The following is a 25,605-nucleotide window of genomic DNA, read 5'->3' as shown; positions in this document are numbered from 1 at the left end:
CTCTGATTATAATGTTGCAATTATAATGAGCAGATGCTGATAGGAATTTGGTCAAATCCATCCCGTCTTCCATCTAACTTATTTTAGTGCCTGGTGGACTTCTGTCCAGCTCCACGGGCTGTGGCAATGCCGGGGCTGGCTGGAAGTGTGGAAGGAGCTGGCTGGAAGTGTGGAAGAGGCTGCCCGGGTTCCGGCATCAAGAGGTTCTCTCCGGTGGGGAGGAGTGCGCGATCTGATCCTTGGAGCGCTTGCAACTGTAGCCCTCCCCCAGGGCTCTGCGCTGATCTCCAGGGTCATCATCATAGTAACAGTAAGAACTTCATTTTATAGCATTTTTCAATCTGTAAGACAACGTCGTGTCCTTTATACCGTTGAAATTTCACGACTACTCAGATGTTACGCGACTTGCTCAGTATCCAACACTTGGTTCCTTCACTGGCTCCCGGAGACCTGGGTGCTGAAGCCACTGCAAGGAGGTGTGTGCTCGAACACACAGCGACCACCGACTGTGTGGTTAGCAGGATTCGCTGGGGAAGCGGCCTCAGGAGAGTGCTGGAATTTCCAACCTTCGAGGTGCTAGTAACGTGTGTCGAGGAAGGGGTTGGAGAAGGGGAGAAAATGAAAAGATGGGGAGGAGGAGAAATGGTCTGGGTTTGGTTTTGGCTTGAGCCTCACCCGAGCGTCCCACGCCGCATCTCCGCGGCCTCCTGGGGGCGCCCGCTCGCGTTGCCACGGCGCTCGCGCGGAGCCGCAGCCCGCCCAGCCAGCAGCGCGCGCTCCTGCAGCCCCGGCGGAGTCCCGGCGGGGAGCGCCCGCGTAGGCAGGCGCCCGGGGCAGCCCTCCGTCCTCGCCGCGCGGCCTGAGAACCCCTGGGCCCTGGGCGAGGGGGCTGGGCTGTGCAGCCCCCGAGGCTAACTGGGCGGGATCGCAGCTGCAGGGGTTGTGCGAGCAGCCACGGCGGCACCTGTGCCCTGCGGGCACCCACCCTGCCCCTGCCGAGGCAGGCGCCCACCGCCGGCGGTGATGCGGCTGTGAAGCCCTAGTCGGTGAGTACCCTCCAGTCCCCCTGTGGGCGAGCGAATCTAAATGACAAGGTTATGTGTTTTGCTGGATGTCTTTTAAGAATCACTTATTTAGATTGCTTACGATGGGGAAGCGTTTCCTTTGTGACATCTTTGTGTTTCTCGGATCTATTTCGTTTCCCTCTAAACGCAGCCCTCTCTCCCCTAGTGGGAAAGACACCCAGTATCCGTGTCTCGATCATCGCACGACACCCACCAGTGCGGATGCCACGTACCACACACTCCCCAGAGCCTGCCGGAGAGCAGGGCTGTCTCCCAGCCACGTCCACCCCATTTTCATTGTGCTTCTATCCCGCAGTCAAAGGAAGAGCGTCCCCAGGCACCCCCGAGGTAGGCCAGGTGTCAGGACAGCCAGCAGGCCCTTGGCGAAGCCAGGTCCGCTCTGGCTAGCTCAGCGCGGTGAACCCATGAGCTTATTAGGAGCAGCGGCTGCTTTGCGCGGGGAACGCCGGTTTCCCTGCGGCAGAGGAGCCCTGCACCCGCCCGCGGCGCGCGGTGGTGGCCCAGGACCAGTGGCGCACACGCTTGCGCTCCCAGGCTGCAGGGCGCGCTGCGCCGGCGCAGCTCCCGGGCGTGTGCAACAAAAGGACGGCCAAGTTCATTCCCTCCTGGAAGCAGAGGGCGGGGCCGCATGACTTCTGGAGGCTGCATGTGTCTTAGAATCAAATGGTTATGACTCCATAGCAAAATGCTTTCTGTGTGTCAAGTCCTCTCCGTGCCTGCCAACCCCTTCCCTCCTCTCTCCTCCCTAAAATACTTTCTTATTGGTCTGGCACTGTGATCAACTATTTAGAATTTTCATTGTTGTAAAGAAATGAAAAAAGGGTGAAACCGAGACAAGCTGTAGGCTGAAAGGCTGGGCCCTGTGGTGCTATTCATTAGCTCTCAGGCCTGGCTGCTGGGGAGATTTTTAGAAATCCTGCTACCTGGGTCCAATCCCCGGAGATTCTGACTTAATTGGTCTGGGATATGGCCCAAACACTGGGATTTTTTAAATTTTCTTTTTGTGGGGAGGAGTGGTGGTGGGAAAATTTGGAGTGCATACTGGATTTTTTTTTTTTAACTTCCCAGGTGATTCTAATGAGCTAAGGTGGCCACCCACCATTCTAATCAATCAGGGTGACATTTTTCCAGGTGAACTTGGTAATAGTTTAGTCTCTCAGGCTGCCGTTGGAGGGCAGGGTATGCAACTGTCATAAATGCCTACAAGCTACAGGCAAAGAGAGCTGGCAGGGCCTTGGGCTGCTCCAAGAAGCTCAGGATGAAGGCAGTGTCTCAAAGGAGGGAGGGATCATCACTCTCGGAACAGGTCCCTTCACTAAATGAAGTGTTCTGATCTATATTCCAGGGCAAGGGGAAAGCAGATGCATACCTTTGCAAGTCTGTAGCATGAAAGCTGTGGCTCCCTGTACATTTGTGGACTTCATGGCTGCCTATGTACTAACCAGAGTCACATGTGTATATACCCCCACCACCCACTCACTACAAGGAGAATGGACACTTAGAAAGCAGAAGAGGGGGCTGGGCGCAGAGGCTCAGGCCTGTAATCCCAGCACTTTGGGAGCCCGAGATAGGCAGATCACTTGGGGCCAGGAGTTGGAGACCAGCCTGGCCAACATAGTGAAACTCAGTCTCTACTAAAAATACACAAATTAACCAGGTGTGGTGGTGCATGCCTGTAGTCCCAGCTACTCGGGAGGCTGAGGCATGAGAATAGCTTGAGCCAGGGAGGTGGAGGTTGCAGTGAGCCAAGATCACACCACTGCACTCCAGCCTGGGTGACAGAGTAAGACTCTGTCTCAAAAGAAAAAAAAAAAAGGGTGGGGGGGTCGGAATGCAGTAGTCACTCTGGAGAAGGAAGAGGCAACAAATAAGATCACCTAGAAATTATAAAGTGTTATTATCCTTCTCAGGCCTAAAATCCTTCCACATGACGAGTCCCTCGTAAGCCTATGGGAAATCCTAGAAACTTCCTCTCCCTGAAAATTGGAGTCCCAGGGTAAAATCTTCCCCACAGGTACTGTTGCAGACTGGGGGTGGGCGGCAAAAAGTTTCCTCTAACCCTTGCCTTCTAAAGTTACCATGAATGTTCATAAACACCAAGGCAGGTGGAGGCAGACACTCCACAGCGAGTTCACAATGACTAAGGGGCTCAAGGAAATTAGATAAAGTCTTAAAACTGGGGGTCTGAAATGTTAAAATTTTACATACACTAGAAAATGTGATCTACCCACCTGGTGCCGGAACTTCACCAGGCACAGCTTCCCAATGACCTCGCTTTCATTTGGGTTAAGTAGAGAAGGGGTTAAGATCTCCTGCGAGATAGGTATAAATGATGGTACCATATCTTCTGAAACCCTTGGGCACGGCTCAGTCATACACCTCATAAATAGGCAAGGGGATTAACACGTTGTTTAAAGCACACACAACCCACCCAATGTGGACAACAAAGCTTAATGTGCCAGGGCCACTGAGGGAGTGGCCGGGAAGGGTCTCCCTACCATAGAATGGCCACAGTCTCCCACGTGGCCTACCAGATTGCTTGTCTCTGCATGCTCCTTTCTGCATTCCCACGCACTGACTACACACTCCCTCCCTCTCCCATGCCCCACTCCCTCCAAGCAACCCAAAACAGTTAGAACAACTTCCATCCTTCCCTTTAGTCTTTGCTTTTCTAGTCTGTGCATAGCCATGCACGCATCATTTTGTTCCTTCCTGGAGTCAACCTGACCTCTTGAGACAATGCCTTCATTTCACCTGGGCCTCCCACAGGTTTCCCTAGTACTTACCAGGCTGAGCTGGGCGATGGGCATGCTTCACTCTCTTGGCTGAGCGGGAGCTGCTCCTGACTAGTTCTGCGTGAAGGATGGCTCACAGAGGCTTCTGCTACTTCCAGCCCAAATGTCCTTTCCTGACAGGTCACCTCAAGGCTGGTCCATCTCACGAGACAGGGCAGCCCAGCCATGTGAGGGCTGCCAGCCCAGTAGATGGCTAATCCAGGAATAGCAAAACCATATCTCATTTCTATTACCCCTCCCTGCCACGACCACCAATATCTATTCTCTGAAAAGGGCAATTTACTGCACAGGCCACTGGGGGAAAATGTCCAGTTGATCCAGCTTAACCCATGTATATCAGTTCATCTTTAGGGTGCTACCTAAACTCAGAGTGGGACTAGTGGAGACATTGTGTGGCTTTAATAAATTCCCTTTTCACACTTTTTTAAACTGTGGATTGTGACTCATCAGTGAGTCATGAAATCAACTTGGTGGGCCATTTTATTTATTTATTTATTTATTTATTTATTTATTTATTTATTTATTTATTTATTTGAGACAGGGTCTCACCCTGTCACCCAGGCTGGAGTTCAGTGATGAGATCTTGGCTCACTGCAGCCTCCGCTTCCCAGGTTCAAGTGATTCTTGTGCCTCAGCCTCCCAAGTAGCTGGGACCACAGCCTCCCAAGTAGCTGGGACCACAGGTGCCCACCACCACACCCGGCTAATTTTTGTATTTTTAATAGAGATGGGGTTACCATGTTGGCCAGGCTGGTGTCGAACTCCTGCCTCAAGTGATCTGCCTGCCTCAGCCTCCCAAAGTGCTGGGATTACAGGTGTGAGCCACCGCACCCAGCCTATTTTTTTTTTTTTTACTTTTTAAAGGTTTACAGCCGTTTTATTTGAAAGTATACATTTAACACCATGAAATAAACACTGATATATTGAAGCCTGGTTAATAGTAGTGTAACAATATATTTTGATGATTACATTATTTTAAACAACAAACTACACTGAAAAATTAATGCCGATAAAACTCTTGGTCATAATGTTAAGAAATACCATATATAAATTGAAAATATGATTGCTTAAAATTTGAAAATGGAAGTGCACTCGTTTGGACAGTCAGAATTTAACATAATCTGAAGGGAGAGGATCTCTGACCCAAAATATATCTTTCAGGTTAAGAGAAGGAAAAAGAAGTGTAGTTTATCTTAAAGGATGATGGGAGTTTGTTTCTTCAGGTGGAAGATATTCCCAGTGTCCTCAGGTTTTGCAGTAGAATCATATCACTGAGCACGAAGATTTTCCTTGGGAAGCTGCCCTGTCAATTTTATCTGCCTCTAAAATTGTCCTCTTAAAAACATCAGCAGCTGGCCGGGCGCGGTGGCTCACGCCTGTAATCCCAGCACTTTGGGAGGCCTAGGCGGGCAGATGACGAGGTCAGGAGATCAAGACCATCCTGGCTGACACAGTGAAACCCCGTCTTTACTAAAAATACAAAAAAATTAGCCGGGCGAGGTGGCGGGCACCTGTAGTCCCAGCTACTCGGGAGGCTGAGGCAGGAGAATGGCGTGAACCCCGGGGGGCGGAGCCTGCAGTGAACCGAGATCGCGCCACTGCACTCCAGCCTGGGCGACAGCAAGACTCCATCTCAAAAAAAAAAAAAAAAAAAAAAAAAAATCAGCAGCAGTCTCATTTTCTGTAGTAGAAAATTCCAAAAAAGCCGCATTCCAAGATTCTGCCAAAGCTTCCCTGATCACCCTTTTTTTTTTTTCTTTTTTTTCAGTTTTTGAGACAGAGTCTTGCTCTGTCATCCAGGCTGGAGTGCAATGGCGCGATCTCAGCTCACTGCAACCTCCGCCTCCCAGGCTCAAGCAATTCTCCTGCCTCAACCTCCTGAGTAGCTGGGATTACAGGCGTGTGCCACCATGCCCAGCTAATTTTTGTATTTTTAGTAGAGACAGGGTTTCGCCATGTTGGCCAGGCTGGTCTCGAACTCCTGACCTCAGGTGATCTGCCTGCCTTGGCCTCCCAAAGTGCTGGGATTACCGGCGTGAGACACTGCGCTTGGTCTGATCACCCTTTTCATAGGCAGGTCTTTCTTATTTCCAACCGACATAATAGATATTTCCACTTTCCCCACCATATCCAATGATTTGCCATGGATAACTGTAATCACTTCAGAACTTTTCATTGATGTGACAGAATACACAATAATACAACCATTAATGTCTATGGAGTTTGTCTGGGGAAAAATGGAATATTGATCTTGGGTGGGTCCTTTTTTTTTTGAGACAGGGTCTCCCTCTGTCACCCAAGCTGGAGTGCAGTAGTGTTGTGATCTCAGCTCACTGCAGCCTTGAACTCCCAACTCAAGCGATGCTCCCACCTCATCCTCCTGAGTAGCTGGAACTACAGGCATGCATTACCATGCCTAGCTAATTTTTGTATTTTTTTGTACAGACAGGGTTTCACCATGTTCTCCAGGCTGGCCTCCAACTCCTGGGCTCAAGTGATCCACCCTCCTCGGCCTCCCAAAGTACTGGTATTATAGGCGTGAGCCACTGTGCCTGGCCAGGTGGGCCATTTTAAAAAGAAAGAATAGAAAATACCAGAGTGTATACGTGTAGTGAAGGGAAGATTTGTGTCCTGAGATTTGTGTTTCAGTTTTGTATACTGTGTGTGTGTGTATGTGTGCATGTGTGTGTGTGTATAGATAGATAGATAGATAGATAGATAGATAGATAGATAGATAGATAGATTTTTTTATTTTTATTTTTTTCTTGAGACAGAGTCTTTGTCACCCAGGCTGGAGTGCAGTGGTACAATCTTGACTCACTACAACCTCCGCCTCCCAGGTTCAAGTGATTCTCCTGCCTCAGCCTCCCAAGTAGCTGGGACCACAGATGCCCACCACCATACCCTGCTAATTTTTGTATTTTTAGTAGAGATGGGGTTACCATGTTGGCCAGGCTGGTCTCAAACTCCTGACCTCGGGTGATCCACCTGCCTTGGCCTCCCAAAGTGCTGGGATTACAGGCGTGAGCCACCATGTCCAGCCTGTATATGTATATTTTTGTTGTGTACACTGAATCGTGATGCAAAATATATTTCTTATTATGAATCATGGTCAAGAAACTTTTAAAGTCGTTACCTTGAGCAAATACTGACAGAAACTGGAGTTGAATCAAAATGAAATATTAAAAGGTCAAATTCTTCAAGAGCTAGCAAAAAAATAGAATTCAATATATTTTAGATCTATGGATAATTTTCAAGTTAAAAGAATCCATGGGGGAAAACTGTGTTCATTTAAATTTAAAATTTCTATCGGCCGGGCACAGTGGCTCACGCTTGTAATCCCAGCAATTTGGGAGGCCGAGGCAGGCGGATCACGAGGTCAGGAGTTCAAGATCAGCCTGGCCAACATGGTGAAACCCCGTCTCTATTAAAAATACGGCCGGGTGCGGTGGCATGCCTGTAATCCCAGCACTGTGGGAGGCCGAGGCAGGTGGATCACGAGGTCAGGAGATCGAGACCATCCTGGCTAACATGGTGAAACCTCATCTCTACTAAAAATACAAAAAATGAGCCGGGCGTGGTGGCGGGCACCTGTAGTACCAGCTACTCGGGAGGCCGAGGCAGGAGAATGGCGTGAACCTGGGAGGCGGAGCTTGCAGTGAGCGGAGATCGAGCCACTGCACTCCAGCCTGGGTGACAGAGCGAGACTCCATCTCAAAAAAAAAAAAAAAATTAGGCGGGTGTGGTGGCGGGTACCTGTAATCCCAGCTACTCGGGAGGCTGAGGCAGGAGAATCACTTGAACCCGGGAGGCAGAGGTTGCAGTGAGCTGAGATCACACCACTGTACTCCAGCCCAGGTGACAGAGTGACACTCTGTCTCAAGAAAAAAAAAAATTCTATCAAATGAAAAAGGAACAGAGTGGGGGAAATATTTGCATTATATATTACAAATTAAAAGTTAACCTCTGTTAGGCCAGGCACGGTGGCTCATGCCTGTAATCCCAGCACTTTGGAAGGCAGAGGTGTGTGGATCACAAGGTCATGAGTTCAAGACCAGCCTGGCCAACATTGTGAAACCACATCTCTACTAAAAAAATACAAAAAATTAGCCAGGCATGGTGTCAGGCACCTGTAATCCCAGCTACTCAGGAGGCTGAGGCAGGAGAATCACTTGAACCCGGGAAGTAGAGGTTGCAGTGAGCCGAGATTGCGCCATTGCACGCCAGCCTAGGCAAGAAGAGCGAGACTCCGTCTCAAAAAAAAAAAAAAAAATGTTAACCTCTGTTAAACCAATAATCCATTTCAAAAAAGGAGAATGGGCGTGGGATTGTGGACAAGGGAGAGGCAGAGACTCAAGGACTGACTTGGGCCTTTGGAAGGCCAGGTTCTATATGGCTTTTTTCCTGAGTGTGGTGGTGCAAGAAAGTTAGTGGTAAATTAGTTACAATTTCTGTTCCCCCCACTACATACTGCTCTTTTGATGTTGAACCAAACAAACCTTTAATAAAGCATTTTGAATACTGCAGAAAGAAAAGAAACTTTTTTTTTTTTGAGACAGAGTCTCGCTCTGTCACCCAGGCCGGAGTGCAGTGACGCAATCTTGGTTCACTGCGAGCTCCGCCTCCCGGGTTCACGCCATTCTCCTGCCTCAGCCTCCCGAGTAGCTGGGTCTACAGGCGCCCACCACCACCCCCGGCTAAGTTTTTGTATTTTTAGTAGAGACGGGGTTTCACCGTGTTAGCCAGGATGGTCTCGATCTCCTGACCTCGTGATCTGCCCGCCTCGGCCTCCCAAAGTGCTGGGATTACAGGCGTGAGCCACCGCACCCGGCCTAGAAACATTTTAAAGAGTTTTAAAACATTACAATTCTGTGCATAACTGTCTACTGTATGATTCCAATTATATAACACTCTGGAAAAGTTGAAACTATAGGGAAAGAAAATAGAAGAGTGATTGCCAAGGGCTGTTTGGAGGGAGAATGTGACTACAAAGGCACAGAGGGAGACTTTTCAGGATCATAGAACCATTCAGTGACCTGTCTATAGTTGTTAAAAGTCATAGAACTGAACAGGAAAAAGAATAACTTTTTGATATGTGAATTATACCTGAATAAACCTGACTGGAGGACAAAAAACAACTCTCCAGGGATAAATTCACAGTTCATAAAAAGAAATTCATCTACATGAGGCAATGCAATGAACAAAACATTGATATGTGTTCACTGTTGATAGCAATCAAAAGTGCAAATTACAACACCATTATACTGTTATGCTTCTTGCTAATGGTTAATAATTTTTCAAAACCGCAACATAATGCTATTGAGGTTGCAGTAAAATTCCATATTTATTGTGGGTTGCATTACAAATTGATAACATTTGTGGGGAATGCAACATGATAATATATGGGAAAAGCCATAAAATTACTACCACTATATAGGAAAAGCCATAAAATTACCAGACCCAGGAATTTATCCCAATAAAGTTAGTTAACAAAGGTTTTTTAAATTTCAGATGCATAAAAAATACCCTCTGTTGTGTTGGTTATAATAGAAATAAGTAGAAATCACTGAAACGTCTAATATTATAGGGACAGTTTAAAATTTTGTTGGTACATTATACAATGGAATATCTTGCATTCACAACCAAAGCCTAAATCAAGAGGCATGTAGAAAGAAGCATGGAAAATACTTTTGATAAAAGGAACAATAGCGAATAGAACATAGCAAGCACATCATGTTCATAACTGTAATAATCTGTGTGCCTGTGCCATAGCTGTGCTGAAGTGATGGATTAGAGATGAGTCTTGGGGTCGCGCGTGGTCGGAGGCCATGACAGGCAGATCACCTGAGGTCAGGAGTTCGAGATCAGCTGGCTAGCATGGTGAAACCCCTTCTCTACTAAAAATACAAAAATTAGCCGAGTTTGCTGGCAGTCACCTGTAATCCCAGCTACTTGGGAGGTAGAGGCAGGAGAATCACTTGAACCCACAAGGCAGAGGTTGCAGTGAGCCAAAATCATACCACTGCACTCCAACCTGGGTGACAGAGCGAGACTCCATCTCAAAAAAAAAAAGATGAGTCTTAAATATTAAATTTGTAAAATTCTCTTGCTGTTGTTATACTGCCTTTTCAATAACAAAGCACCCTCAAATAAAACCTTTGAGATTGGAAGAAATGAATGTAGAAGAAAAGAGAAATCTCAGAAATTATGATATATTACAAAGTAGAATGTTTTTTCTAAGCCCCAGAAACCAGAAGAATCCCAAGAGTCACAATTATGTTGAATAAATCCAAGCTGTGTGGGTCTTCTTTCCTCTTGCTGTCATTTAACTTTGGTGAAGTCCTTGCTTACGGCAGGTAGTTTGTGAATATCTACTGACTGCTGAATAAATGCCAAGGCCATCTTTTAGTTGTACTTTTCACAATCACAGGCCTGGGAAAACTTGAATTTATCTCTGAAAAAGCATCAGAAATCTTAGTACAAGCAACACTTTTTCTTTTTTTTTTTTTTGAGATGGAGTCTCGCTCTGTCGCCCAGGCTGGAGTGCAGTAGCGCAATCTCGGCTCACTGCAAGCTCCACCTCCTGGGTTCATGCCATTCTCCTGCCTCAGCCTCCCGAGTAGCTGGGGCTACAGGAACCCGCCACCATGCCTGGCTAATTTTTTGTATTTTTAGTAGAGATGGGGTTTCACCGTGTTAGCTAGGATGGTCTCGATCTCCTGACCTCGTGCTCCACCTGCCTCAGCCTCCCAAATTGCTGGGATTACAGGCATGAGCCACTGCACCCGGCCTAACACTTTCTCTTTAACTGCTTATTTTTAGGACTTTAATTTTTCCAGCATAGGGAACATATCTTTGGGGACTTTTTCCCCCATTAAGAGAATTGTAAGAATATTTTAAGTAGGTCACAACTCCTAGGGGAAAGAAGGGTATGTAACGAATAGAGCTCTGGGGAAGCTTTTTTAGAAATGTGCCTAATGTGGATGTTTAAGTGATGGAGCTTTTTCTTTTGAAGTGGGAAAGAGGGAAGGGGAAGAAGGTAAGAGCAGGAACAAAGCCAACAACTTGGAAAAGCTGTTCTCTTCCTTCCAGGCTCTGGTATTTTCAGATCGAATGGCCTAATATACAGTTCCTGGGTTCTCCTGAACCTTTGGTTTGCTACATAACCTCGAGATAAATATTTAGTGTCTTAGTGCCTCATTTTCATCATCCTTCACAGGAATGAAAATTCTTACTCTATTCCTTCTCCCAAGGCATGTTGGATGGGAGAATTCGATTGTATTATGCGCACCCTGTGCTCTTTTTCCTAAGGGCATCTGAATTTTCTGGTAGGACTTCCACAGACAGGAAACCAAGAAGTGTGTGTGTGTGTGTGTGTGTGTGTGTGTGTGTGTGTGTGTGTGTGTGTGTGTCTAAGAGAGGGAGAGAGAGAGGTCGGGCATGATGGCTCATGACTATAATCCCAGCACTTTGGGAGGCTGAGGTGGGTGGACTGCTTGAGGCCAGGAGTTTGATACCAGCCTGGGCAACATGGTAAGACCCCGTTTCTACGAAAACTTTAAAAATTAGGTGTGGTGGCACACACCTATAGTTCCAGCTACTGGGGAGGCTGAGGTGAGAAGATTGCTTGAGCCCAGGAGTTCAAGGGTACAGTGAGCTGTTATTGTACCACTGCATGCCAGCCTGGGCAACATAGCAAGACCTTGTTTCTCTTTTTAAAAAAATAGAGGGGGAGAGAGATAGAGAGATTGTATTTGGATCAACTCAGAAGCAGTAATCTTTGGACTAAAAGTGCCAATCACTTTAATTTACTATGCAGATAAAATAATTTTCATTCTTAGGGACAGGCATTTCTGTTTACTAAGCACATACCCTAGGCCATGTGCTTTCCTATGCATCACCTCCATCCATCCTCAACGGCTCTGTGGCTTCGGCATTGCTACACCCATTGTGCATTTTTATGCGGGAAGTGGGGATTTGAAGTCATTTTTCTCTCCCAAGAAAACCCATGCTCTTGTCATGACCCCACATCAGACAGACTTGGGTTCAGATTCTGACTGTGACACTCATTAGCTGTGTGACCTTGGGCACATCTTTTAACTTCTCTGAAGCTCAGCTACTTGTACTAAAACAGGGGTAATGACAGAAAATGAGGTTATTAAGAGAATTGGAGAGTACACCTCTAGGGCTTTTTGATTGTAAACAACAGCAATATACTCTAGGGCTAACTTTGCAGAAGGATGGAAGACATTTATTAGAAGGATATGAATTAGCTCATATAACTGAATGCAAAGCAAACAGCCAGGTCTTGGAAAGGATGAGAGCCAGGCCAGCTGAAGAGATCTCGAGAATAGGGAGGTAACAGCCTTGTTTCTTCAGGGGATTCTTGACTGCATGAAGCAGCTCCGGTTGTTTTCAGTTCTGTGGCTCTCTGCTTGACACTCAACTTCCAGGAAGACAGGTCAGACTGGACGAGGCTGGGCCATGTGCTGCCTTCCTCATGGATGGAGAGCAAGGTGCCTCCATCCCCATGCCCACCAGACCTGCATGCAGTGGGGGAAAGGTAGTTTCCACAATAGAAGCTAAGATGTAGGCACTGATACCAAGCAAGGGGGTCTGAATGCTGGGCAGGCTAAAGCCACAGTTACCACCGTGGAGCTGGGCAGTCAGACGTCCCAGCCCAGGACCTGGTACAAGGGAGTGGCTCCATAAATGCTTGGTTTTGCTGGTGGTGTTTTCACATGACCACCTGTGAGGCAGCAGTTCCAGACCAGTAAATCACCATGTAACAGTACATCTAGAAATCCTATCTCAGCATTCTTCGTAGGCGTGTCATGTTGTGATACACAGAGAAGATGGTATTTGAGCAGCGAATATCTGAGGTAAACTGACAAGGTGCTCCTGCAGGAGGAGACTGGCTGGGAGGCTCTGGCCACCCCAGCCCTATCTGGCAGCCCTGGGAGCTGAGGGAATCAATATGGCACTTATGGGCGATGCACCCGTGAAGAAGCCCAGTTAGATGATGGAACTTCAGGCCCCCCGCCCACCACCATCGCCTTGGTCTCAGCACTGTCTGGCCCTCCCTTACCCCTCCAAAAGTTTGAAAGAGGGTCCCTCTCCATGAGGGCTGAGGCCTGAGGCCCAGTAGAGTCAGCAGTGGTACCTCTGCCTTTCCCCACTGATGACTTCCAGCTGCCAGCTGTCCACTCGCTCCTCAGGGCCTTCATTGTCAGGAAGTGAAGCTTTTCAGGAAACAAAAAGTAACTTCTCTTCTTATTTATTAATTTTTTTTGAGTCAGAGCCTTGCTTTGTCGCCCAGGATTGAGTGCAGTGGCACAATCTCTGCTCACTGCAACCTTCGTCTCCCGAGTTCAAGTGATTCTTCTGCCTCGGCCTCCTGAGAAGCTGGGATTATAGGCTCCCGCCACCATACCTGGCTAATTTTTCTATTTTTAGTAGAGACGGGGTTTCACCCTGTTGCCCAGGCTGGTCTTGAACTCCTGACCTCAGGTGATCCACCCACCTTGGCCTTTCAAAGTGTTAGGATTACAGGTGTGAGCCACCAGACGCTGCTCTAAGTTCTTTTTTTAAAAATTTTTTCTTATTTATTTATTTTATTATTATTATTATTATTTTTTGAGACGGAGTCTCACTCCGTCGCCCAGGCTGGAGTGCAGTGGTGCGATCTCGGCTCACTGCAAGCTCCACCTCCCAGGTTCACGCCATTCTCCTGCCTCAGCCTCCCGAGTAGCTGGGATTACAGGTGTGTGCCACCATGCCTGGCTAGTTTTGTATTTTTTAGTAGAGATGGGGTTTCACCATGTTGATCAGGCTGGTCTCGAACTCCCGACCTCAGGTGATCCGCCTGCCTACGCCTCCCAAAGTGCTGGGATTACAGGCATGAGCCACTGCGCCCAGCCAGCCTCTCTTCTTGATAAGGCTGGGAACATCTGGCCCAAGGGGCCTAGACGATTTTAGAGCATTTATCTCTCTGCCTACTTGTCAATGATGGCATTGATTATGAAAATCAATGATTGTGCTGTGATACAGTCCCTGGAGGCCGAGCTGCAATTGCTGGTGCTCACATGGGGGTTTCCAAGCAGGGCCAAAAGCAGCACTGCAGGCCTGTGATCGCTGAGGCTGCCAGAGCACAGAGGAGACATTCAGTCTCAAAGAGATATGCAGGTTCTTCTCAATTGCTTTTCTTTTCTTCCTGTTTGTTTTTTCTTTTTGTTGCCAGGGAAGGGCTGCTATTTTACAATTGTGTTTATTTTTTCCCCATTACAAAAGTATGTTCCATACCCCATTCTCTTCCCAAATGAAAAAGTACAAATAAGCAAAATGAATGTAATTTTGAAACACCCAACTCCCCACCCATCCCTCTATTCACCTGGCTGTGAACATGTTAGTATTTAACCTTCTCAATTCTCCTTCTTTCTAACGCTCCAAGTCTCCACCTCCCAGCAGTGAGGTGCTTTGCCTGAAAATCTCTGGCTCAAGGTGGAAGGAACTCTGCTCCTTTTCTGCCAGTGGGAGCTAAGATAAGAAAAGGGGAAGCTCACTTCTCAGAATACCTTTTTCATCTCCCCATGAAATCCTACCATTCTTTTGAGGGACCTCTCAAATACCCCCTCCTCTATAGAACGTTCCCTGCTCTCTTAGATGGAAGGCTTCTCAGTCTGAGACAGCACTTTCCACCTGACAAAGACTCTCCCTATCCAAGTCTCACTTTCCCTGCACTATTGTTAGCTCCTTAAGGTCAGACCCTATGTCTAATTGTCCTCTGCACAGCTCTCAGCAACCAGACAAGTGCCTTGCCCATCACAGACACCAAGGGATGAATGAAAGAAAAAGGCTCAGACGCTTAAATCAAACAGAGGTTCACATGATCTCAAATGGGAGCGAAGAGAAGATTTGGAGTCTGTCCTGTGCACAGGACAAAGGAAGGCTTGACATCTTTCCCTTCCCTACAAGAGGCTCCTCCCCTCAGGTGCGTCTTCTCTGAAATCTGAAAATGCCGATGTGCATGCTGGCAGTTTCAAGTTCATTAGTTCCATTCTGAGGCTTTATCAGGGGCTCTTCTACCACTATTCCACTTCCTAAATGGGAAGTATCATATGCTTTCTCCCTGCTTCCCTCCCTCCCCTCCCTTCCCTTCCCTCAGTCCTTTCCCTCTGTCATTTTGTTTCACAATTGAAAACAGAGCTGTGTAAAATAAGTCATATTCAGATAGAACCCAATTGGGCTGAATTTGACCACATGTAATTTTGAAGCCAATGTTTTTATTTTTTTATTATTATTTTTTTTAAAGACAGGGTCCCACTCTGTTACCCAGACAAGAGTGCAGTTGGCATCATCATAGCTCACAGCAGCCTCCACCTCCTGGGCTCAGGCAATCCTCCTGCCTCAGCTTCCTGAGTATCTGGAACTACAGGCATGCACCACCAGGCCCAGCTAAGTTTTGTGTTTTTTATAGAAACAGGGTCTTGCTTTGTTGCCCAGGCTGGTCTGAAACTCCTGGCTTTAGCTGATCCTCCTGCCTCGGCCTCCCAAAATTCTGGGATTACAGGCATGAGCCACTATGCCTAGCCTACTGTTTTTATCTTTAATAGCAACATGTCTGAGGAGTGGAGGAAGGTAGGACTAGAAAGACTTCCCCTCCTCACTGCAAAAGGAACCAATGACAAGGGCAAGTTTACTTGTTTTAGTTCTGCAGAGGTATAGCATTTACTCCTGTCTAGTGCAGAGCACAGAGCTCTAAGGTCTGTGTTCAAAGAATCAAGTCCTACAGAATGTGTGTGTGTGTATTTTAATATATCTTTATATATATAATATATATTTTATAAATTTTTCTTAGATGTAGTGAATATGAGAATATAAGTCCAGAAAAACCCTGTTTATAAAATTTGCTGTGTTTCCCAGAGACTTTCAAGAATCCAGGCCAAATTGGCTTAGGGAAGGAGTCTTCCTGCAAGTTACAGAAGGACTCTAGAAATCTCTGTTTTGGTGATGATTGTGATGTGCAATTGTAGACTTTATTTTGCAGTGCCTTGGTAACTAGAGATTTCTTCTGCATAGTCCCATCTTGGTTTTGTCTGTTTCCACTGCACAGAATTTCTGGCTACTGCTGAACATACACATGCCAATCAGTTAGGGGAAAAACCACCCAATTTTGAACCATTATATTGTGAGAAACTAATGCAGAAGTAGATTTGCAACTTTGTCAAGCTGCATTTTAATTTCCCTTTTTTGAAGAGACAGCCTCTCGCTGTGTCGCCCAGGCTGGAGTGTAGTGGTGCTCAGCCTCAAACTCCTCAGCTCAAGTGATCCTCCCACCTTGGCCTCCCAAAGTGCTGGGACTACGGGTGGAGCCACCACACCCAATCTTAATTTCCTTCTTCCTGGCAGGGTGAAAACATGCAAATCAGTCTGGAATTAGTTAAAAAGTAAAAGATATATAATTTTCCTAAACCTCACTATGAGATATTAGCCTAGAAATAAACCCCAGAACCTAGAATGATGTCTTCGAGCTCTAAGACATACCAATCCATGGATCTTCTTAGCTTTTCTACAGAAGATTAAGTTGGTTCCAAACCAGTCCCTTCGTGTAGAAGAGGGGCAAGAACATGGAGCCTTTCAAGTCTTCAGTAGGTCCACAGGACTATGAATGCAGCCCAGGAATCAATTTGTTCTAAACCACTCTGTTCTTCCTTCTTGACTCTCTCATCCAATGGATAGGATGGGATGGGCTTTTGAGCCAGTCCAGGCATCCTGGGAGCCATTAGACTACACATGGCTTGGGATTTCCCTGGAGATTGCTTAAAGCTGAATGCCCTTGGGGTTCATGATAAACTGAACTGGTGGCAGTCACGGGTGTGCTATTTGGAATGCTTGGAAGGGATGGACTGAGCTCCTATTGCACCATGCTTTTTTTTTCTGAGGTGGAGTTTCGCTCTTTTTACCCAGGCTGGAGTGCAATGGCACGATCTCTGCTACTGCAATCTCCACCTCCTGGGTTCAAGCGATTCTCCTGCCTCAGCCTCCTGAGTAGCTGGGATTACAGGCAGGCTGCCACCATGCCAGGCTAATTTTGTATTTTTAGTAGAGATGGGGTTTCACCATGTTGGCCAGGCTGGTCTCGAACTCCTGACCTCAAGTGATCCACCTGCTTCAGCCTCCTGAAGTGCTGAGATTACAGGCGGGAACCACCGTACCCAGCCCATCATGCATTTTTTTTTTTTTTTTTGAGACGGAGTCTCGCTCTGTCGTCCAGGCTGGAATGCAGTGGCGCGATCTCGGCTCACTGAAAGCTCCACCCCCCGGGTTCACGCCATTCTCCTGCCTCAGCCTCCCGAGTAGCTGTGACTACAGGCACCCGCCACCATGCCCGGCTAATTTTTTGTTAGCCAGGATGGTCTCGATCACCTGACCTCATGATCCACCCGCCTCGGCCTCCCAAAGTGCTGGGATTACAGGCGTGAGCCACAGCACCCGGCCGCATCATGTATTTTTTACTTTGCTAGCCAGTGGTAGATAGCTGATCAAAACTGGTTTAAGTCAAAAACAAAAACAAAAACAAAAACAAAACTGAGCATAGTAGCTCAAGCCTGGAATCCTAGCACTTTGGGAGGCTGATGTGGGAGGATCACTTGAGCCCAGGAGTGCAAGGCTGCAGTGAACTATGATTGTGCCACTGCGCTCCAGCCTGGAAAATAGAACAAGACCCTGACTCTAAAAAAGAAAAAAAAAACCATCATGTTTTAAGTAATGTAGAATAGCATAGGAAAATTCCTAGCCTATTAAGTAGAAAAGTAGATTGCAAAGCAGTTTGATCAAATTTTGTTAAAAAGGTAATACAGAAAAACAAGATATATGACACATGTACACAGAAAAATACAAGAAAACACATACATCAAAATGGTAACAACGATATGCTGGTGAAGGTAATGGGTATTTTTATTTTTTGTACTTTATTTAAAAAATTCTTTTACAATGAACATGTATTACTTTTGAAATCAGAAAATTGGCCGGGCGCGGTGGCTCACGCCTGTAATCCTAGCACTTTGGGAGGCTGAGGAGGGCAGTTCACCTGAGGTCAGGAGTTCAAGACCAGCCTGGCCAACCAACATGGTGAAACCCTGTCTTTACTAAAATACAAAAATTAGCCGGGCATGATGGCGGGTGCCTGTAATCTCAGCTACTCGGGTGGCTGAGACGAGAGAATCGCTTGAACCCAGAAGATGATGGTTGCGGTGAGCCGAGATTGCACCACTGCACTCCAGTCCGGGTGGCTGAGAGGGACTCCGTCTCAAAACAAAAAAAGAAATCAGAATTTTTTTTTTTTTTTTTTTTGTGACAGAGTTTCGCTCTTGTTGCCCACACTGGAGTGCAATGGCACAATCACGGCTCATCACAACCTCCACCTCCCAGGTTCAAGCGATTCTCCTGCCTCAGCCTCCCCAGTAGCTGGGATTATAGGTATACACCACCACGCCTGGCTAATTTTGTATTTTTAGTAGAGACGGGGTTTCTCCATGTTGGTCAGGCTGGTCTCAAACTCCTGACCTCAGGTGATCTGCCCTTCTCGACCTCCCAAACTGCTGAGATTAGAGGCATGAGCCACCGTCACCAGCCCAGAAAATATTTTTTAAATTGAAAATAAGATAGCATATTCCACAAATCTTCTACCGGCTCCACTGTGGATTGAATTAGATGATTCTCCCTATTGTTTACTATGTGTCCAGTTATTTCTGGGCACTCTTCACCTCCGCAGGACACTGCCCATCTCCCCAACCCAGGGCCATTTCTCAACCTAGTGCTCCTTCTCCTTCTAGGGGGGCAGACTTCCCAACATGAGCACCTACATTTCGCCGTAGATGGGATCCACTTGCACTCTCTGAGGTGCTCAGGCAGATTCCTTCCTTACGGAAGGGGGTCTGATATTTAATCACCCCATGCACTAAGTACACACTTCATGTGCGGATCCATCAGGATAACCCCACACAAGCTGCCAGTTCTTTGCTTGTAGTGGGTGCCCAATAAATGTTTGAATGCCTAAAGAAAGCACTCACATAAGCAGAGACATTTTAGAGCTCTCTGGGGATGAGAAAAGAGAGAGCTATGGGAGTGAGAATTAACTTGATTGACTATGGCTGGACCTGGCAAAGAACAACTCAGAAGTACTGGCCTCACAATTACCTTGTTCAGGCTGCTTAATCAATATTAAAAGTTTGCTGCTCCCACACAATTTTGCTAGGCTCTCCAACCCTGTGAGGATGTCAACAGTTGAAAAAGAAGAAATAATGAGCCCAGCCTGTATTTGCAGGGGAGTGTTAAAACTGCCGGTGGAGCAGGATAGTTTGCTAAACAGCCAGTTGAGAACTTTCCCAAACTGGTCGGCAGCAGCATTGCACACAGAAGTCCCTTATTCGTTGACATGGGGCTAATTCTAGCCACCAGCACTCCAGCGGTACGGGGCAGTTTTGTGGCCTTTTGCTATTGAATCTGCCAGATGTGTCTAAGACACACTCTCATGGGCAGAATATAAACAACAAACCAGTATAAAGAAGTCCACAGTGATCTCACCCTTCATAGAAGTCTTCTTTGACTTGTTTTCTGGCCCCCTGTAAGCACTCCTTGTACCACACTCCCTAAACCCTGTGGCTTAGGTTTTGCTATTTTGTATTTGTTTCCTCCTTCTCTGGTTGTTACATGTAAAAAGGTTGTGTTCACGCAGGGGGCAGGAATTGCAGTGGAAAGAATGCAGTGTGGAAAGCCAGGCTCAGTTACTTACCAGCCTTGCTACCTTAGCCAAACGGTCATGCTCTCTGAGCTGTAGTTTCCTTCCTCATCTGTGAATAGACTTCTACCAACTGTCCTCACATGACTGTTTTGAGACTGAAATGATATTATAGGTATAGAAATAAATGTAAACATAATATAAATGTATGAGGCCTGGCGTGGTGGCTCACGCCTGTAATCCCAGCACTTTAGGAAGTCGAGGCAGGTGGATCACCTGAGGTCAGGAGTTCGAGACCAGCCTGGCCAAGATAGTGAAACCCCCATCTCTACTAAAAATATAAAAATTAGCCAAGCGTGGTGGCACGAGCCTGTAATCTCAGCTACTTGGGAGGCTGAGGCATGAGAATCGCTTGAAATCAGGAGGCAGAGGTTGCAGTGAGCCGAGATTGTGCCACTGTACTCCAGCCTGGGTGACAGAGTGTGACTCTGCCTCAAAAAAAAAAAAAATAAAATAAAATAGAAATAAAAATAAATAAGTAAATATATGAGATTATCTTTCATCTGGCATGCAGTAGATTCTTAAGAAACTCAAGACAGTATTGCGTTGTGGAGTTACGGTGGGGGCACTAGATGTCAGACCTCTGTGTGCATTCGGGCAGATCAGTTTCACTAAGCTCTTGTGTTTTCCTCAGGAAGGCAAAACGGTACTAAGGGGAATAATAAGGAACATCACAGAATTGATATGAGGGTGAAGTTAAATAATGCGGGCAAAGCACTTCCCAACAGTACCTAGCACATAGTGAGCACTTAATAAATGTAAGCTGTGGCTGCTGCTGCTGTGGCCATCAGGGAGACAGGGAAATATGTCAATAAGAAATGTATATTGGCCGGGCACGGCGGCTCATGCCTATAATCCCAGCACTTTGGGAGGCCGAGGAGGGTGGATCACCTGAGGTTGGGATTTCGAGACCAGCCTGACCAACATGGAGAAACCCCGTCTCTACTAAAAATACAAAATTAGCTGGGCATGTTGGCGCATGCCTGTAATCCCAGCTACTCGGGAGGCTGAGGCAGGAGAATCGCTTGAACCCAGGAGGCGGAGGTTGTGGTGAGCTGAGATCACGCACTCCAGCCTGGGCAACAAGAACGAAACTCAGTCTCAAAAGAAAAAGAAAAAAAAAAAAAGAAATGTATATTGGGGCAGAGAGCATGGACAGTTGGGTTATGGCAAGGCACAGAGTAGAAATGGAAGCTCTGTAAGCTAGCAGCTTCTGGCAATCAATCTGGAAGGCTTCATGGAGGGATGCACTTTCCAGAGCTCTTTGGATTATAGTTGGAAGGTGAGTTATCTGGAGGTATTAGAAAGGCTATCCCAGGGGCCAGGCGCAGTGGCTCATGCCTGTAATCCCAGCACTCTGGGAGGCCGAGGCAGGCACATCACAGGGTCAGGAGATCGAGACCATCCTGGCCAACATGGTGAAACCCTGTCTCTACTAAAAATACAAAAATTAGCCAGGTGTGGTGGCAGGCATCTGTGGTCCCAGCTACTTGGGAGGCTGAGGCAGGAGAATCACTTGAACCCAGGAGGCAGAGGTTGCAGTGAGCTGAGATGGCACCACTGCACTCCAGACTTGCAACACAGCGAGACTCCATCTCAAAAAAAAAAAAAAAAAGAAAGAAAGAAAGGGTATCCCAGACTCCCTACGTGATTGGAAGCTGGTTGAGTGGCGGTGGGGTGACCAGCTGTTGGGAGGTTGAAAAGTTCTGAACTAAAGAAGATGGAGCTGAAGCTTGGTAGCCAAATTGTAAGCCTAGCAGGCTGGTGTAAATCTCTAAAACAGAGCAGACCCCATGGAGTGGTTAGAAAGTCTGAAATTTGGCTTGTAGTGTGGATGAAAGCACAATTGGCCATGTGTAGTTGAATGGTTGTCACAGACTGAGTTAGGGATGAGCACTTTCGTAGCTCTAGGGAGGGGTGAGCAGTGGGGTTTGTTGCTGAAGGCAGGAATTGTGGACAGCTCATTGGGTGAATGAATTATTAATCGAAGTTTTGTCTGATTATGAGAAGGAAGGGAGAAGGAAGAGAAAGGGGTGCTTCTTGGAGAAGTAGAAATTATGAACTACTTGGAGGTGGAGGGCCCCACACATAAGAAGAATATTCTTCTCCAAGAGATGAGGGACCCAGAAAGAAGACGGGATTCGTCTTTACCAAAGGTGGGGTTGATACTGTCGCTGAAAGTAGGTGTCAGAAAGTCTATCGACTTTCAACTAAAGTTCTTTTTTTTTTTTTTGAGATGGAGTCTTGCTCTGTTGCCCAGGCTGGAGTGCAGTGGTGCAATCTTGGCTCACTGAAAGCTCCGCCTCCCGAGTTCACACCATTCTCCTGCCGCAGCCTCCCGAGTAGCTGGGACTACAGGCGCCCATCACCACGCCCAGCTAATTTTGTTTTTGTATTTTTAGCAGAGATGGGGTTTCACCGTGTTATCCAGGATGGTCTGGATCTCCTGACCTCGTGATCTGCCTGCCTTGGCCTCCCAAAGTGCTGGTATTACAGGCGTGAGCCACTGCGCCCAGCCTAAAGTTCTTTAAGATAGTGGATAATGCCCAAAGTTGAAGAATATTTGCAGGTATTGCTATTCCTGTGCAAAGGATGATAGGATCACACATGAAGTGTGTGAAGGCCATCAGACACCAAGTGCAGTCCAGTATCCTCATTGGACCAGATGATGAAACTGAGGCCGAGGGTTGTACTTACCTGCTCAAGGTCATACAAGATATATTTGGTTCAATTCGCTCTATATTTTCGTTTTCTTTTTTTTAGACAGAGGCTCACTCTGTTGTCCAGGCTGGAGTGCAATGGCACGATCTGGGCTCAGTTCAACCTCCGCCTCCTGGGTTCAAGCGATTCTCCTGCCTCAGCCTCCTAAGTAGCTGAGATTACAGACGCGCGCCACCATGCCTGGCTATTTTTTGTATTTTTAGTAGAGACGGGGTTTCACCATGTTGGTAAGGCCGGCCTCGAGCTCCTGACCTTGTGATCTGCTCGCCTCGGCCTCCCTCCCAAAGTGCTGGGATTACAGGCATGTGCCACCGCGCCCGGCCTCTGCTCTATATTTTCTCTTAGCGCCCTCCTCCAAAAATTTGAAATTCCCCCTAACCTCTTTGCTTCCCAACTAGAATGAAAATCCTAGTTTCATTTTGCGGCAACTAAGAGCAACAAACAAGTCTCCTTTATTATTATTTTTTTTCTTTCTTTAGATGGAGTCTCGCTCTGTTGCCCAGGCTGGAGTGCAGTGGCACCATCTCGGCTCACTGCAACTTCCGCCTCCCGGGTTCAAGTGATTCTCCTGCCTCAGCCTCCAGAGTAGCTGGGACTACAGGCCCGTGCAACCACGCCCGGCTAATTTTTGTATTTTCAGTAGAGTCAGGGTTTCATCATGTTGGCCCGGCTGGTCTTGAACTCTTGACCTCAAGTGATCCGCATGCCTCGGCTCCCCAAAGTGTTGGGATTACAGGCGTTAGCCACCGCGCCCGGCCAACAAGTCCCCTTTAAATACATCCTCTCTTCTCTCCGCTGGCAGGCTTTGATATGCCCACCGGGTTTCTCCATTGGCCACTTCATGTGGCTTCTCGCCCCTTCCAAGATTCCCAACCAATCAGCTCTTTCCCGTCTCCGTTGGGCTTTAAGGAATGTACCATATGGATCCTGCGGGGGGACGGAAAGGACGAAGGGCGTGGCGACAGCTTATTTCTTTGCCTTTTGCACATATCCCGTGAGATTCTGGCAAGACTGAGCGTGCAAGTAGCAATGGAGTCCCTGAGGACGGGGGCCGCTTGCCAGTTTTCGAGGTGTACTGAGATATCTCGCCCCCGAGGCTGGGGTCCCGTGGTCCGGCCCGAGGGCCACAACCCCCGCCCTTCCATGTGCCCGCCCATCCCCCGGCTGCGCCGCTTCTCCGGGTGCTGCTTACCGCGCCGGACGCTCGGGCTGCGGGACAGGGCGGCACTGACCGGCCACAGCGACGCCGGCGCCGAGGGACACCGCAGTATGAGGCAGAGGTAAGAACGGGGCTTCGGGACTCCGACCCGCGCCAACCGTCCCCGGGGAGCCGCATCCTGCTCGCGCCCGAGCTCGGGGTCTCGGGCCCCGGGCTGGTCCCGGCAGGCGGTTCTGGAGCGGGTGGCCCCGCGAGCGGACGCGCGCCGAGCCTCCCGCCCGGGCAGCGCCGAAGCCGGGACCCGCCGCGGCACGGGCGCCTCCTTCCGGCTGCGCTTATATCCCTGCGTCCGGACGGCGGGGCGCGAGGAAGCCCCCTCCTCGCGTTCCCGTGTGGTCACCTCCCGCCGGAGGATGCGTGGCCAGGTTCGCCGGCTGGTCCCGAGTTCCGGGGCAGCAGGCGCGGGGAAGCGCGGGGAGACTGCCCGCTTCAGGCGGGAGGCGGAGGGTGGGGGCTTAGCCCGGCTCTGGGTGCGGGGTGGGGGGGTGCTTTTTGGGGCGGGGGAGGTCTCTGTCTTTACCGGAGTCCGCAGGCTCCGGGCTGAGGCTCCGCCGGGTCCTGCCTCCGCGGCCTGGCCCTCGGGGCCTCCCCGTCCCGCTGCCCCGGCCTGGAGCTAGCGTGCGCCAAGCGTGGGCTCCTGCGACCCTGGCAGGTAGGTGGCCGAGAGGACCCCGGCGCGCCTTTCCGTTTGTGGGGGCGGTGGGCGCGGCCGGGCGATCGCAGCCGCCTTCGCCTCTAGTCTCAGTGATGCCCCTTCCCTAGCTGCCTTCCGAGGGGACCGCGCTTTTGGAGGTCTCCGGGGCACATGGGAAATTCCCAGCTAAGAAACCACCTTGAGGAGCCCTACACGGAGCCGGGCTTGCCTGGCCTAGCAGAAAGCCAGCCGCAGCGAGACCCTCCGCCTGGCATGCGGCACTGGTGAGCCGCCACCCCGCTTGCTCAGTAGGTAGCCGGGACGAAGGGGTCTGGCAGTCCCCTCAGGCAAGGCCTCTGTGCCGCATCCCGTTAAGGGGCGGGGACCAGCCCCATATCTTGGCTGGTTTTCCTGACTCTGAATGCAGAGAAAGTATGTCCAAGAGTTCAAACCACATTTGTGTTCTTTTAATGGTGTTTAATGCAGATGTTAATTGTGATTTATGTGAAACGGGTTGATGTAGAGGAATGAAGGTCAACTGTGGACAGGTGGACAGCTTTTTTTTTTTTTCCCCCTAAGCTTCTTTTTAGTGGGATGTGCATGGAGAGGATGACATTTGAATATCAGGCCACCAATGTGTATTTGGTCCCATCTGACACTTTGCTCCATAGACAGTCGTTGTACCCCAGGGATGAGGATGAACTAGGTTTTAAGCTGAGAAAGACATCTTCCTACAGTCGCTGCCGCCTGCGGGAAAGCCCCGCCTTCTGGTTACCTGGCCGCACACAGGCCAGTTCATTGTGGTTACCTTCTCCCGTGAGCACATCTCTGCAGCCCTCTCAGAGGATGCCGTTCATTCCATATTTGATTGCCAGATGTACTTCTCAGGTCAGAAATCCAGCCCCAGATTGTTCAAGTCCTATAGTGAGTTTTTCTTGTGCTCCAGGTTTAGAAGTTTTAAATCTTTTTTATAGTGTATTCAACAGCGTGAGTTAATTTCATAATTATAGGAAAGACATGGTTTGTGTGTTCCTCCTGTAAAGGATATTTCAGAACTTAGACCTGGTTCCTCAGTCAAGGCTGTTTATTTGTGTTTACAGCGCTAACATTTGAAACGTCTTAAACTTGACTGCATATTGTGATTCTTCCCCCCACCCTCCCCACCTGAGATGATCCTGTTCTGTGGTGGTTATTCCATGGTGTTACTAGGCGTGGAAGAGGAAATGGGCTTTGGAAATAATGTACGTGAAGAACTTAGCACATAGTCCTTGGCACATAGCAGATGTTCAATAAACATAAAAGTAAATTTTTCCTCTCTTCCTTGGGTTTGAGAGACCCGGGGATGATGATAT

General features: G+C 48.2%; 1 protein-coding gene across 28 annotated transcripts in view; it reads left to right on the top strand.

Annotated features, from left to right (window-relative positions):
• The first annotated feature begins 765 nt into the window (after positions 1 to 765).
• Positions 766 to 25,605, top strand: part of MICAL3 (microtubule associated monooxygenase, calponin and LIM domain containing 3) — a 238,472-nt gene continuing 213,632 nt past the window's right edge. For 23 of the 28 annotated variants that reach the window (XR_010133093.1, XM_055374887.1, XM_063704563.1 and 20 more), the window contains exon 1: positions 23,567 to 23,680. The gene's annotated coding sequence lies outside the window, so the exon portion shown is untranslated. Of the gene's footprint in view, positions 1,047 to 23,566; positions 23,681 to 25,605 lie in introns of those variants that run through there. The other 5 variants (XM_063704562.1, XM_031005636.2, XM_055374866.2 and 2 more) reach the window with 2 other exon arrangements.

This window comes from Gorilla gorilla, chromosome 23, assembly GCF_029281585.2.
Source record: "Gorilla gorilla gorilla isolate KB3781 chromosome 23, NHGRI_mGorGor1-v2.1_pri, whole genome shotgun sequence".
NCBI lineage: Eukaryota > Metazoa > Chordata > Mammalia > Primates > Hominidae > Gorilla > Gorilla gorilla.
This window is presented reverse-complemented; position numbering and strand designations above follow the sequence as displayed.